Source organism: Octodon degus, unplaced genomic scaffold (genome assembly GCF_000260255.1).
Source record: "Octodon degus isolate 3935 unplaced genomic scaffold, OctDeg1.0 scaffold00275, whole genome shotgun sequence".
Taxonomy (NCBI): Eukaryota; Metazoa; Chordata; class Mammalia; order Rodentia; family Octodontidae; genus Octodon; species Octodon degus.
The window spans coordinates 252,342-266,706 of record NW_004524851.1 but is presented as its reverse complement, the minus strand read 5'-3'; positions in this window follow the sequence as shown (position 1 = coordinate 266,706).

Sequence of the window (14,365 nt, the reverse complement as noted above, 5' to 3'; positions counted from 1 at the left end):
AGCCCCGCCCCCTGGTGGGCTGAGCTGGTCACACACACACACACACACACACACACACACACACACAAAATAGGATAGATATACAGATACTTCCTCTTAGTTCAATGAGAAGATTTGTACTAACATTGTTTAGACAAGATATCACGTCTGCATCTTGTCCTCTGAATAACTACTATGAAGACAATAATAAGCAATGTATTAATTATTGTAACTGTCCTACTAACCTGTTTTGAAACTGTTTCAGTGCTATTTTATTTTCTCATTAAAATGAATAAAAATTTAATAAAAAATATCCAAAATTCATAAGGAGTTTAAACACTCAACATCATAAAAATAAATAACTCCATCACACATGGGCAAAAATTCTGAATAGGCACTTCTGAAAAAAAAAATTTAAATACAGAGCTTAAGAAATTTGCCTTGGAAAAAAAGAAAAGAAATTTGCCATAGACCAGAGTAAAAGAAGTAAAAAAAGAAAAACAGATGAGAAAATTATTTTCACCCGATAGATCTTCTTTATGATTTTTTTTAAATGGAAGCCAGTTGTGTAAACTTGTGAAAATAACTTAGCCTTTGTGAGTCACTGTTTCTTGTCTTGGGAAGGATGAAGTTAAAGGCTGCATTCCTGCGTAGCCCACACAAGTGTTGGCTGCAGGAGCTTCGCCTCCCTGGGTGGAGCCATCCTAGGTAGAGCCACTTAAAAGTGACAGTCTCTACATGTTCAGGTCAATGTGAAAATGGATGTGAACGTTTATAAGCATCGAAAAGAGGGGCCAGGGGCACGCTCCATGGCACGAGTGCCTGCCTGGCAAGCACAAGGTCCTGAGTGTGATCCCTGGTATCAAAAAGACAAATTTTTTAAAGTTGAAAAGCATCACATAAATTCTACAGCAGCTTCCTGTTATTCTCTGAAATCCCACCCAGACAGAACTCACGCACTCATTCTTTCTTCATTCATGAAATGCTGAGTGTCAGCGGCGTATCCTTATCACTCGGCCACAGTGCAGGATTAAGCAGCACAGCACCGCCGGGCCTGGTGGTGCCTTCGAGGAGGAAAGGGGCAATGCTTTGCACGGTGACACAGGCCTGTTTGCTGTGTTGTAGTGTCACCACATGCCTTCCTGCTTTTCCCTCTGACTCAGCTGTACCGCCCTGTGGCCATCTGCACAGCAGTTTCCAGAAAGGAGAGAAAGCCCCGTCATCGCCTTCCACCTGCCAGAAGGGCAAGCACCTTCATACAGACTACAGAATTTCCAGCCCACAATGTGAGCAAAAAGCACAAGGACTTCAGTCACTGTCAGCATTGTTTATAAATTCTTTTGAGACAAAATAGTCGTTACTGTTTCTCCCAAGATAGACCATTTCCAAGCACCAGGAGATCCCTGCTTTCACACCTCTACCACTAACTCCAGTTTGATTCCACAGGTGTTCATTTCTCTCACGAAAATGTCCCTTTTTTTGTGGACAAAATACCTGCACTCAAAAATCTCAACTCACCCTCACTTCCAGTCCCACAGGCTTTCACACAAACGCCAGCTCCTGGCTTGCTCTGGAAGCAGCTGTGCAGCACTTCGAGCCCCACGCTCCAGTTATCAAGGGCTTCTGCCCTCGCGGCTCATGTAAGCAATCCGCTGCCAGGAGGACCCTGGGCTCTTCTGTCTTGCAAATACAAGAAGTAGTGTTGCTCTAAAGCCCGCTAACGTAGGCAGAGTTCTGGACTGTTACCTCTGTGTTGACAGTGACTGCCCAAAGATCAATAGTCTGCTAAAAGCTGTGTGCCACAGACTGCACACAGCCACATGCCACATATGGGTGGCTTAAATGATGAAAACTTCTTTTCTTACAATTCTGGAGGCTGGAAGTCAGAGATCAAGGTGTCAGCAGAGCTGGCTTCTCTGGTTTGTGCATGGCTGTCTTATCACTGTGTTTTCTTACAAGTTTCTGCCTAAATTTCCTTTTCTAATAAACCATGTTGGGTCACAGTCCATCCTAATGACCTCATCCAGCTTCCATACATTTTTAAAGTTCCACCCATTCTGAAGTAGTAGAGATTAAACTTCAATATACGGATTCACAGGTGTGTGAATCTACAGCACATGTCCCCGCCCTAACCCACAGAACCAGTGACAGCGTTGTCTCGCAGAACACTAGGGCTTTGAAGATATGATTAGATAGGATCTCGATGATTGTAGATTACCTAAGATCCCCTGGAAGGTTACTATAGGTTACCCAAGATCCTCTGGGAGGCTACTAAGGATTACCCAGGATCCCCTGGGAGGTTTCTATAGATTACCCAAGGTCCCCTGGGAGTTTGTTATGTGTTACTCAAGATCCCCAACATAATCACAAAGTCCTCAAGAGGGAGACAGAAAGGTGAGAGTCAGAGCTAAGTGTAAGACAATGGAGACAAAAAGATAAGCTGGCTTTGGACATGGAGGAAGGGGCGGTAAGCCAAAGAATTTATATGGCTCTAGAAACTGGAAAGGGCCAGGAGAGATGGCCTGCCCCTTGAACCCACAGAAGAAGCACAGTCCTGCTGTAACTGGTTTCAGCTTAGTGAAACAATTTAATTTTCCAAACTGTGAGACCATAAATGTCATTATATGACTCTAAACTTATGGTATTTTTTTTACAAGAAAAATAGGAAAAAGTAACACAACTCACTCAGGAAGTTTGTGGGTTTTCTGTTTTTTTTTTTTTTTTTTTTTTAATGTGTGAAAATTGCTATGTAGTGAGAAAGATAATAAGAGCCTGGCATGCTAGTAATCCCAGCATTTAGAAGGCTGAGGCAGGAGGATTGCTATGAGTTCAAGATCAGCCTGGGCTACACATAGAGTTCAAGGCCTGCCTGAACTACCTAGTAAGATCGTGTTTCAAAAAAATTTAGAAAGAGAAAAGAATAGAACAGAAAGGAAAAGAAAAGAAAAAAGACTAAAGAAAATAGAGGTTAAAGGAAAAACGAGGAGGGAAGGAATTCCAATCATAAAGACAAGAAAATTTAGAAAAGTGGCAGGCCCTACAAAGCATCTATGTTGGCCTGGAAAAGATGGGGAGCACTCAGAATGTAGACTGTAATATCTGCTGCGGAACCTGGAGCCCTAGACAAGAAGCCCAGCAGTCTCCTCCTCAAGGTCCCACCAGGTCTCGGACCACCTGGATAAGCTGGGCCCTCAGACAGCCAAACTTCACCAGCCAGGGCAAGCCAGGTCTGGAGTGGCCTCCGGGGAGACACGGGTCCAGCCCCATCAAGGAGAAGGATTTCAGCTCCTGCAGCATAACAAGCAATTCTCAGGGAGTGTCTAGCACATCTGAGCACCCGAGAAATGAATATACAACTGGCAGTGGCCACGCCATGTATGAAAGGACTCTGGGCGTCAGGCCTGTCTCTAGTGACAATCTCGGGAATCAGTGGCCACAAACTGGGTGAACACTGCGGCCTCCACGCCCACTGTAGCACAGCTGGAAGCAGACAGGAAGGCAGAGCATCCCGAGCTCAGGAAGGGGAGGAAGGCGAGGCCACAGTCCACCAGCCGGTGCAGGAGGGCTCCGAGGAAGCAGCCCTGCGAGGGAAGGGCCGACGCGGTCTCGCTCAGAGGGAGGAGTGTAAAGGCCACAAACAAGGCCGCCTGGGACCAAGCGGCAGAACGCTATCACTGGTTTGTGAGTCACTTCCCCCACTGCCCTCCGGCACAGCTCTCCCGCTCCCTGCGAAGCAGGCCCTGAGCCCACTGAGGCCCCTTCCTCGTGGCCGCGGCAGTCTGGACGACTCTGCCTGTGCTCTGTCGCCTGCGTGCCAGCACGTGCAGCCCCGCGGCGACGGCGGGCCAGGCCCGCTCCTTCTCTGAGCTGTGCTTTACACGGAGACTTTGTCTGCAGAGAGGCCGCCGCGGTGTCCCATCCGCACCCAAAGAGAAGGTGGCTGAAGTGGGGTGTGCGCCCCGAGCAAGACGTCGCCCCCTGAGACCCAAGTCTCCTCCAGCAGCAATCTAACGACTGAAGCTCCGAGAACCTCAACCCCGGGCCCATCCAGGGCCGCTGGGTGGAGAGCCCGAGGCGAGCGCCGCGAGGCAAAGCGCCTTCCCTGCGGGCTCGCCCCGGAGGCGCTGCCACATGCCGCCGCGCCCACACCCCCTGGCTCGGCCGCGCACACACCTCCGCAGTCCTCGCTGGCCTGCAGACCGTGGCAGCCCCGGCGGCCAGAAGAGGAAGCGGTGGAGGAAGGTCACAGCCCGGCCAATGGAAGGAAAATTCAGAAAACCGAATGGAGGTTTTCCGAGAGACCCCGAATGCAGACAGAAGAGGCACACTGCCGCAGCGCATCAGAGGTGTAGGCTTGCTGAGCTGGGTCACGGCTGCAGGCCAAGCGCAGGTGACTTCTGGACTTTAAATCATCCCCAACCCCACCCCCGCCGGGTCCAGTGAGTCTAGACCGCTCCTCTCAGCATCAGAGAGTGACCAGGGTTAAAAGGCCCAAAGGCCTCCCTCGTCTCACTTAGCGAGAGGGCGTGCGATGCACACATGAGGTTCCAGAGGCGGCATGCGAGGGAAGCCGACCAGAGGCTGGGCTGCATCCGGCAGAGCAGGAGAGCCTGAGGCTCCTGCTCACAGAGGAGGGAGTCTGAGCTCGTGCGGAGCAGCAGGTTGGCTGCCGTTGACGGACATCCAAGATTGCTTCAGCAGTTGATCCTAAGTGTCCTCACTGCCAAGGCCGCTCCAGCGAGGCCACCAGACAGACCAGCCCGTCCCATGTGACTACACGTTTGCAATTATTGGTCAGGTTAAATATTAAAAATCTAGTGCTTTCAAAGGTCTGCTTTGTGTAGTCAGCACCGTGGTCCTTCACAGCGAGGGGCCTGGGCTCCAGGAAGGGGACGCCCCAGCTTTCTTGTCTGCTGACTGGGCTATGGCAAGTCCTTGGGCTGAGCCTGCCCTGTGCTGTTGGTCAGCTGCACCCTCAGAATTGGCACCACAATCCCCACTCGCACAAGGGAAGTAACCCTTGTCCTACTGATCAGATGGAATCCCGTGAAGGAGGAGCCATGAAGCAAAATGAAGGTGCATCCCCTCTCACTATCGGAGGAAGCAGGTGTCATCAGATTTCACAGTACTGGGGACTGACCAGGACCTTGGCACTGAACTTCTTAAAGGTACACAGCCCTTTCTTCACTCTTTATTGTGAGACAGGGTCTATTAATTTGCTAAGTTGCCCAGGATAGCTTGAATTTGTGATCCTCCTGCCCAGCCTCCCAAAGTGCTGGGATTACAGGTATGTAATCCCAGTCTGATTACATGCCAGATTTACTGAGATTTAATAAAATCTTTAAGTAGAGGAGACACAGCTGGGAGCTGTTCCACATGAGGGGCTCTGTAGAATGGAGCTGGCCTGGGAGCAGGGGTTCTGAGGCTGCAGAGCTCATTCTATGGGCTGGCCCTGTCCCTTGTCACAGCTGTGTGGCTTTCTGGGCTCTTTAAGTTCTCCAAACCACAGGACTGTGTGAGGCACAAAGGAGATCTTGCACAGACCTCAGCCCTGGAAGGGTCTCACAGTCTCTATGTGGGCTCCACATTGTACCTCTCCTTTCATCCCAGGTTCTGCTGCAACCCTAGATCTATGACTCATCTCCCAAGAAAACATCTCCCCACTCCTCTCCTTGGGCTTCCCAGCTCCTTCTGGTTGAATCTCTCCATTCTAAATAGGGTCTCGGTCTTTTCCCCAAATGCCACATCCTCCTAGTCAGGAGGTGAGTGAGCTAGCCTGTAGAACCAGCTTCACAGAGCACCCTGGAAGGAGCTCTTCTAGCCTGACCAGTAGGTGGCATTGGTTCCCAACTATCTGTGTGACATGGGTTGGAACCAGGGCCTTGGCTTGGAGCTGCATTCCCAGCCCTTTCTTTCATTCCTTACGTTGAAACAGTACCTGGCTAACACACGAAGATGCCCAGCCTGGGCTAGAACCTGAATCCTTCTGCATCAGCCTCCCACAGCAGGAGGCCTGACAACCATGTCCTACCATGCCTAGCTCATGCAGGATGTTGCCCAGGGAAGGGAGACTAGAGGAGAAGGGATCTGCCTTCCCAGGGGCCTGGAGAGGCAGGGCCAAGGCTGGAAAATGTGTTTTGGGGAGGGGAGAAAGGCAAAGCTGAACAGAGAACATTGGAGAGAAAGCCAGAGTGAAGCCATCGCCAAGTTATTTACAGTAGAGGAACTTGAAAATAAAGACTTAAACAAAACAGGAAAATGCCACGCCGTCATTCACATGATCTTGGGGAAGATGCCCTTTACATGGAAAAATGCCCAATGTGTATGGCCAGGCTAACAAGCAGGCAAGAGGAGATGCATAATGCCAAAACCATTTTCTGCTCTATTTAAAGCAGAAAGAATGAAGCAGGGAAGCCAAAAGAGAAGAAGACAAGGAGAGATTCTATTAAGTGAAAAGCCAACCCTGATTGGTTCTAGTTTGTGGTATTATAATTAACATGTATAATGAGATTAAGAAGTCTGTTCACAAAAATAATAAGATCAAATAACTTTAGATATAACAATGTCATGTTTTAGGAATGCTTTAAAGAAAGAAAATCAAAATAATTTAGATGGAAATTTCAGGTTCCATATGAAGAAAGGAGATGTTTGGGTACTTCAAAGCATTTCCCTGGCACCCGTAAGTCTGATTTCCTGGGTCTGGAAGTGCTACTATCAGGAGTTGAAGAGAAAGTGCTCGCATCGGGCTCTGGAGGGATGTCTGGGGGCTTTCGTGTCCGCCAGCGGCCCCTGTACCCTTCCAGCCGCCTCATCCCCGGGCCAGGTGAGCACCCAGTAGTGGTACCTGGACCCAGGGCCAAAGCCCCTGGAGTTTTCCCTCAGAGGCGCTGCTAACTCCACTGTAACTTCGGAATCAGCTGGGTCAAGCCCTGTCTTCTCTGATGCTGATAACTAGTGACACAACCTAGGAGTGCAGATGCCTGGCTAGGCGGCAGCAGCTGAGCAAGGCTCTCCTGGCATCCGTGTGAAAACAGACCTAAGAAGGCCTGGAGGCCCAGGAAGGGCAGGAGGGGGCTGGCAAGCTTCAGAAGGCAGTCTGACCCTGCCAGCGGTGAGCGTCTGTCTTAGTTTTGTCACTGATGACACTCAGATGGTGTATGCCGCGCGACGCCTGTACTTGCTAACCTACTGCTGCCAGTCCTGCCCTGCAGGAGTCTTTGAAAAGCTCCTTGGTTCCCTTCTCATTAAGCTACCAAAGGCACAAGATTTAGTTTCACATGCAAGCATAAATTTCAGTTTCACTGCTTGAAAGATTTTATAAAAATCATCCTTTTAGCCGGGGAGATGGCTCAGTGGAATAAGTGCTTCCCTGGCAAGCGCAAGCAAGGGCCTGAGTTCAATCTCCGGTTCTGCCAAAAAAAAAAGAAAGAAAGAAAAAAAAAATCATCCTTTTATTAAGTTATTATAGAAAAAAGCAAAGATACCAAGAAAATTTTAAATATAGCTGTGTCAACTATAGTATTTTACTCTAAATTACATGTTTGATTTATAATACAGCATGGGATGGATGCTATAGATAAGAGCCAATGTGTGGAATTGCATTTTTAAGTTATAAACGATGGGTGTGGTGTGGCTAAAATGCAAAGCTCCTGTAGGGGGAGTGATGGGGAGGGGAAGGAGGATTGCAAATGATCAAGATATAAGCTGTCTACCTGCCTACCTCCCTATTTATCTATCCATCCATCTATCTGTATATCCAAGTAAGTATAAATATCATGTATTACATATACAAATTAAAGATTTGTTTATTTACTGAGCACACATTGATAGACAGTGCCCCTTCCTGTAAATGTAAGTACATGAGTAACACACTAGGATGGAAACAGAAAGAGGGAGGGAGACAGAGAGAATGTGGTCACCCATACCTTGAAGTCTTGACTGCACAGAGCTCCTGGCCCAGCCTTTGAGCTGCTGGTGCCTCCGAACAATTCTGAGATGTTTCTCCAACCCTCCTCCAGAGTGAGGAGACAAAAATCGTTGCTTTAATAATTACCAACTCAGAACAACAGATGATAGATAATGAGACCACTGTAGTTCATGTGTTTATTTGCTTGAATCCAAGGAACAAACTGGTTCTGTACAAACTAGATGGGTTAGGAATCAGTATGAAGCACAGAAGAGAAAGCAACACTAAACAAACAAAAATCTCTGGACGCCTGAGATGAAAACTTGACCCAAACCACTCAGAAGCTTCGGCTGGAGTTCACTGACTGTGCTTAGACTAGGGGCTGCGGGGGCCCCAGTTCATGTGTGTTAACTGTGTATCACATGGAACTTACCTTCCATAGCCAAGCTTAAGCTCACTGCTACGGAATCAGTATATAATCTGTCCATGTGTAGGTGTTATCATCTCAATGATGGTGAGAAGAGGAAGAAAACATGAGAAAACAAAACATTGATAAATTTTAGCTCATTAGACAAAGAGAAAAAGAGACAAAATTCAAATAAAAAAAGAGGAATAAAGAGGAGATGGCACTCTCAATCTTACAGAAATAAGAAAGATCACAATGGAACCCTACAAATAAATTTATGCTAGCAAATTAGATATCTTAGGTGAAATGAACAAATTCCACCCACCCAGGGAATTCTTGTGCATAAAAAGAAGGATGTGTTTGAAGAATCCCTATGGAGCCAGCATTCTTTCTATGACATTCTTTCCATGTTTCTTCTCTTCAGTGAAGGTCTGGCTTTGGAAGCCGTATTAGAAAGTGTCTGAGCTGCAACTGCGAGGGGACTGTCAGAAGTCCACAGCCCCAACTCCCATGATGATGTGCCTCGGAGACAGCCCAGCATGTGTCCTCTGACAGGGCTACCCCCTCCGTGACTGAGACAGATGTGCCCTTCCTGCTACTCGGCTGACTGCATCTGGGAACAGCTTGATTCTCAGGTACTTCTCATGAAACTCCCACCATCTCTCTCTGAGTCAGTCCCTTGGGATCACATAGACCAGCATTCCGAAGTGCTCCTTCATGCACAAGAAGACGCTTCTCATAGCTCCCAAACCTTGATTCCTGTGCACGGAGCATTCTCTAGGCCCTCGGCCAAGCAGGTGCATTATGGCATTTGTGTTGTGTTATTTATAGTTTCCTGAACATGTGGCTACCAAAAATAGACACACGGTGCAGGTGCAGCCCACAGCACAGGGGCAGCGGAGCTGGCACTTCCTCTGCCTTCTAACCCGCTGCTGTATGAATGCAGTCTAAGCTGAGCTAGCTCACAAACTGGTGACTCACCCTGGCAGCTGCTGAGAGAATGCTCTAAGAGCCGGTGGTAGGTGATGTCACAAACCTAGTTATTCTTTATCCCGCAGGTGGGTTGTGGGCACACAGAGGACAACAGCCTGCCAGGTTGGCTTCTACTTGTCAAGCTGTTTTCAATCTTGATGTTCTTTCCACCCCACTCTTTCACTTTCTGGGAAACCTCCAACCCTCCCATCCAGCCCAAGCTCAGGCCCAGCGAGTGTGTGGGAGAGCTTCTGCACTCCCCTGTGCCCCCTGGGCCAGGGGCACAACAGAGGGGCACCACAGATTCACTGTTGTGCCAGAGGGGCACAACAGATTCACTTCCAAGGGCTGCAGCAGGAAGGAGCTGGACACAGCAGCTAGACCCAAGCCAGGCATAACTGGAAAACTCAAACTTCAATGATCTGCACCCCAATTTCAGTAGGTGCTAAGGGTATAAATGTACCAAAGCTCTACACCAAAGGTCAGAGGCCAGTTCTATACAAAATGACATCAAGAAGGAGCAAAATGCAATCTCAGACCCCAAGCCCACCCATTACAAGTGCAGAGGACACTAGCACAGAACAAATGGGGAATCACACAGCTGAAATCAATAAGAGTGTCTGAAATAAAGAAACAACTGCAAAAAGGTATAGAGGAACTCAGATGGGAAATAAAAAAAGAAATCTCTGAATTAATAGCATCTGAAGTAAAGAATCAAATGCAGAAACATATGGAGGAAACCCAGTGCCCATCCAGAACAAGTGCAGAGCACACTAGCTCAGCTGAACTGTACGAATTAATAGCATTGGAAGTAAATAAGCAACAATTGAATCTTGATGTTTTCCCACAAGTCAATTTAACCTCCAGGGCCACTGTGCCTTCTGTTGGTCAAATTCTGAGGTTGGGAGAGGAGCTGTGCCGCTTCTCTAAACCTCCCTGCAACAGGTGCAGCAGGTGGAACCCAGAGGAATGGTCATGTCCTGCCCAAGCCCTGGCTGTGGGGACAAATCCAGAGGCACTGTCCAGAGGACCTGCTTACCACTCCATGCACCCACCAGATGGCCCAATTGTTTCCAAAACAAGACAGTGGACCCTTCCTCTGGTGTTGTGAGGGAAGCAATCAGGGGTCTGGGAAGTAAGAGGCCAAGGGCTTGGCAACTCTCAGAAAGTCTACAGTGAACATTCTCTGTTCAAAGAAGGGGCTGCATTCTAGAAGAAAACCTAGCAAGAACAGGACAGTAGGCACAGTAGAAACCCAGGACAGATTGTTCTATGTTATAAGTCAGAGCCAATAGAAATGTCGGGAAGAGTGGATTAACAGAGCTTCAGAGATTAGTCTCTAAGTGAGCCCTGAGCCATGGAAACATCTCATGTTTATTGAGAGCTACAAACAGGCTAAGGCATGTGCGTAACTAATTAAGTATAAGCAAACTTATTTACATCCCTTCCAGCATTTACTAAACTCCAAATTTACATATCACTAGTTCCTAACTTCCAAGGTAAAGGAACAAAGGGTGCCACCTCCAGGAATCTGTTCACCTTGTCTCCAGTTTGCTGGAATTACAGGGGCCAGTTTCCTTAGGCTCTGTTCTTTATTCCTTGCCCCCACGGGACAGTAATAAACTCCTGACTCGTATCACTACACCAGATGAACTGGGCTGTGCAGAGCTTCTGCCAGGCAAAGTGAAGGGACACAGGCAGGCGCAGCCCACCCTGCTCTGAGGCCTGTAACCAACTTGCTGACCAGCTTCCCAGGAGGAGATGGGCTCACAGGCTGGGTGGAGCAGTGCTGGAGGAAACCCGTCTGGATGTGGTTGCCAGTAACGGTGGAGGCAGAGCAGGAAAGGAGGACAGGGACAGTGCACAGCAAACTCAGGCTTCTGGGAGCGGAGCTGTTTCTCCCTTTTGTGCACCACAGGTGACTCCACAGGCTGAAAGTGGAGTGGTGCACTCCTGTAATCCCAACACACTGAACAGATCACAAGTTTAAACCCAGCCTGGGAAATATGTGACTTAGAAAGATCTTGTTTCAAAATTTAAAAAATAAAAAGAGTGCTGGAGATGCAGCTAGCTGGGGGGCCTGGGCATCCCTGAGGTCCTGCCCTCCCACTCAGGCCAGATGTCGTGCTCTTTGAAGAGGGGTTGTTTCACTTTCCTTGGCAGAGGTCGTGCTTGTGAGGCCTCAAGCCACTTCCAGAACTTTGAAATCTGTCCTGAGAGCCTGGGGAGACCATGGGACTCTTGGCTGGGAGGCACCCACAGTGAGCACAGGTGCAGGAGAGTGGGCAGCGTGCACGAAGATCAGAGGGGAATGGTGGCAGGCACTGGAGCTGGTCACCAGGTGATGTCAAGGGTGGAGACAGTGGTGCTCAGAGTAGGCTTCTCAGTGGCCGCGTTATGGGCCAGGGCCGAGTTAGTTGCTGCTGTGCTGCTGCCCAGGGCATGGGAGCATTAGTGCCCTGCCTGCTGCCCACGGGCACGGGAGCTCCCTCCAGAGGCAGGACGGCCAGCACAATGCTTAGGTGGTACCAGCTGCCCCTGGGAGGGGCTCAACTCCCTGCTGCTGTCACTGTCCCTGAGATATGCAACTGTTTCATTCTGGCTGACAGGTGTGGTGACCCTGGCTCCTGGCCAGCAGGCCCTGTTGCTCCTATGGCTGCATCTAGTTGTGTTGTGACGCACACCTGAGTGCTGGGGGAAAGGAGAGAGTGAGGGACAGGTGGCTCCCTACAGTCCCACAGTCCCCATGCCCAAAGACCCTCCAACATGCCCCTGTGAAAGTCCCCCCACCTCCCTGTAGTTCTGTCCTGGGGCATCCTAGGGTCCAGGCCCTGGCAGGAAGCAGACATGCCTGCAGTTGAGAGCAAGTGATGGGGAGAGAGGGGAAGAGAAGTGGGCAGTGCTCACAGGGGAACCACGGCTGCACCACCCACCCCACTAGGGGCCGTCCTGGAAGCGAACCAGCAAACTCGTGCTGGTTCTGAGGCTGGTGTCCCTGTGGTCTGCAGGGTGCCCAGGACAGCAACAGCGCTGTACCCCAGCTGTCAGCCCAAACTCAGGCTTCTGGGAGCAGAGCTGTTTCTCCCTTTTGTGCACTGCAGGCTGTATGTCATCAATTCTCTTCTGAACCCTGGGAGCCCCTTTCCTGGCAGAATGAGTCTCTGTGTTTCCAGGGACCAAAGAAGTTGGCAAGATGATGCCAGCTGGCAATGTGGTGAGATGGAGGTGAGTGGGCCCATGTGAGCACTCACTCATAACACTTCCAAGAAGGAACATGCACCCTGCTCCCATCTATTATTAAGCAAAATAACATCTCATGCTTTCCATCAACCTGGAGGATTGAACTATGGCTCTTACAGGGCCTGCCTCTTCATCATACTTTATTTATTTATTTATTTTTTAAATTAATTTATTTATTTTGTGTGTGTGTGGCCAGCTCAGCCCACCAGGGTGCGGGGCTGGCTGGCATGTGGTGCTGGGGATTGAACCGCGGTCCCTGTGCTTTTGCTCAGCTTGTTCTAAGTAGGTGCTTTAGACCACTGAGCCATCTCACCAGCCCCAATGCAATCTTTTTTTTTTCCCCGGAACCGGGGATTGAACTTAGGCCCTTGCACTTGCCAGGGAAGCGCTTATTCCACTGAGCCATCTCCCCGGCCCCTTCTTCATCATAATTTAACTGCAAACTTACACATAAAGTAGGGTCACTGGGAGAAATACAGAACACCCAGTTAAATTTAATATCAGGCAAATGGCAAAACAGTTCTCATATGCATGTGTCCACAATATTACACAAGGCATGATCCCACTGAAAAACATTCATTCTTTTTAGGAATTCAAATTTGGCTTGACAACCCTTGTTTTTATTTACTAAGTCTGGAGACCTTTGTATGGAGTTCTGAAGTCTAATCTTCAGCTCTATAAGCAGCATTTCTTTTCGAGACAGGGTCTGGCTATGCAGTCCCAGGTTGGACTCATTATGTAGCTGAGTCTAACTCCAAGCTAACAACCTTCTTGCCTAGTCTCCCAAGTGCTGGGATCTCAGGTGTGAGCCACCACTCCCAGGAGCATAAGAAGCACATTTTAAATGCATTTGTTTAGTGTATCTTTTCTCCATAGAGAGTTGAGGTGGCTGGCTGATCCACGTCCTGAAGAGAAGCGTGGCCTGGACCATGATGAGGACATCTGAGGTGGGAACGCAGGGCTCCTTCTCTGGCCCTCTCACTGGCTGTGGTCCTGAGTGTGTGCCAGCTCTGGGACCTCTCCTCTCAGGGGACTACATATCCGCCAAGGGGAACTCACAGAAAACCTGACAAGGTACCCAGAGGTCTGGCCACCATGTGGGCTCCATGGTACCCTCCACCCACACCTCTGGGCACTCTGCTCCTGGGGATGACTGACTCCAGCAGACTGGCTGCTGACCTTCAGCATGCAGGCGTGCTGGCCCTGGGCCAGAAGTGGGTCCAGGAATGTGCAACCCTTGAAAAGCTGAGTCATGGGGACTCTCACTCGGACTTTCAGGAGAACTTTGGAGAAGAGACAGAAAGAGTGGCGCCTTTGCAAGTGAGCTCCTGACCTACAAAGCCCAGTGCTGACCCAGGGCCCCAGGGGAAGTGACCCCTACAGCCAACGTGTCTCAGGTCTGCTTCACCTGATCTTTTGAGGAAGGTGGGACATGGACAGGAAGTGCTGCCCAGCAAAGGGGCCGGCCCTGGCTCAGGTACCGTCACAGGACACCCTCTGCAGCTGCCACTGGGAGATGTGAATAAGGCAGAAATCAGGGGCTCTGCAGGCCATTATCCATGTGTAATTTGTATGATTCACACCAGGGGTGGATGCAAAGCAGAGGTGAATAGTATCTCTTTTATAAGAGAGGAAGGAGGTAGCAAGGATGCTAAGATTAGGCCACACAGTGGTAATCAGATTCATAACAACCTTTGTCATTTTTATTTTTAAATAACTGTTATTAAGAGTGCAAACCTGGGGGCTGGTGAGATGGCTCAGTGGTCTAAAGCACCTACTTAGAACAAACTTAGCAAAGCACAGGGACCGCGATTCAATCCCCCAGCACCACATGCCAGCCAGCCCCGCCCCCTGGTGGGCTG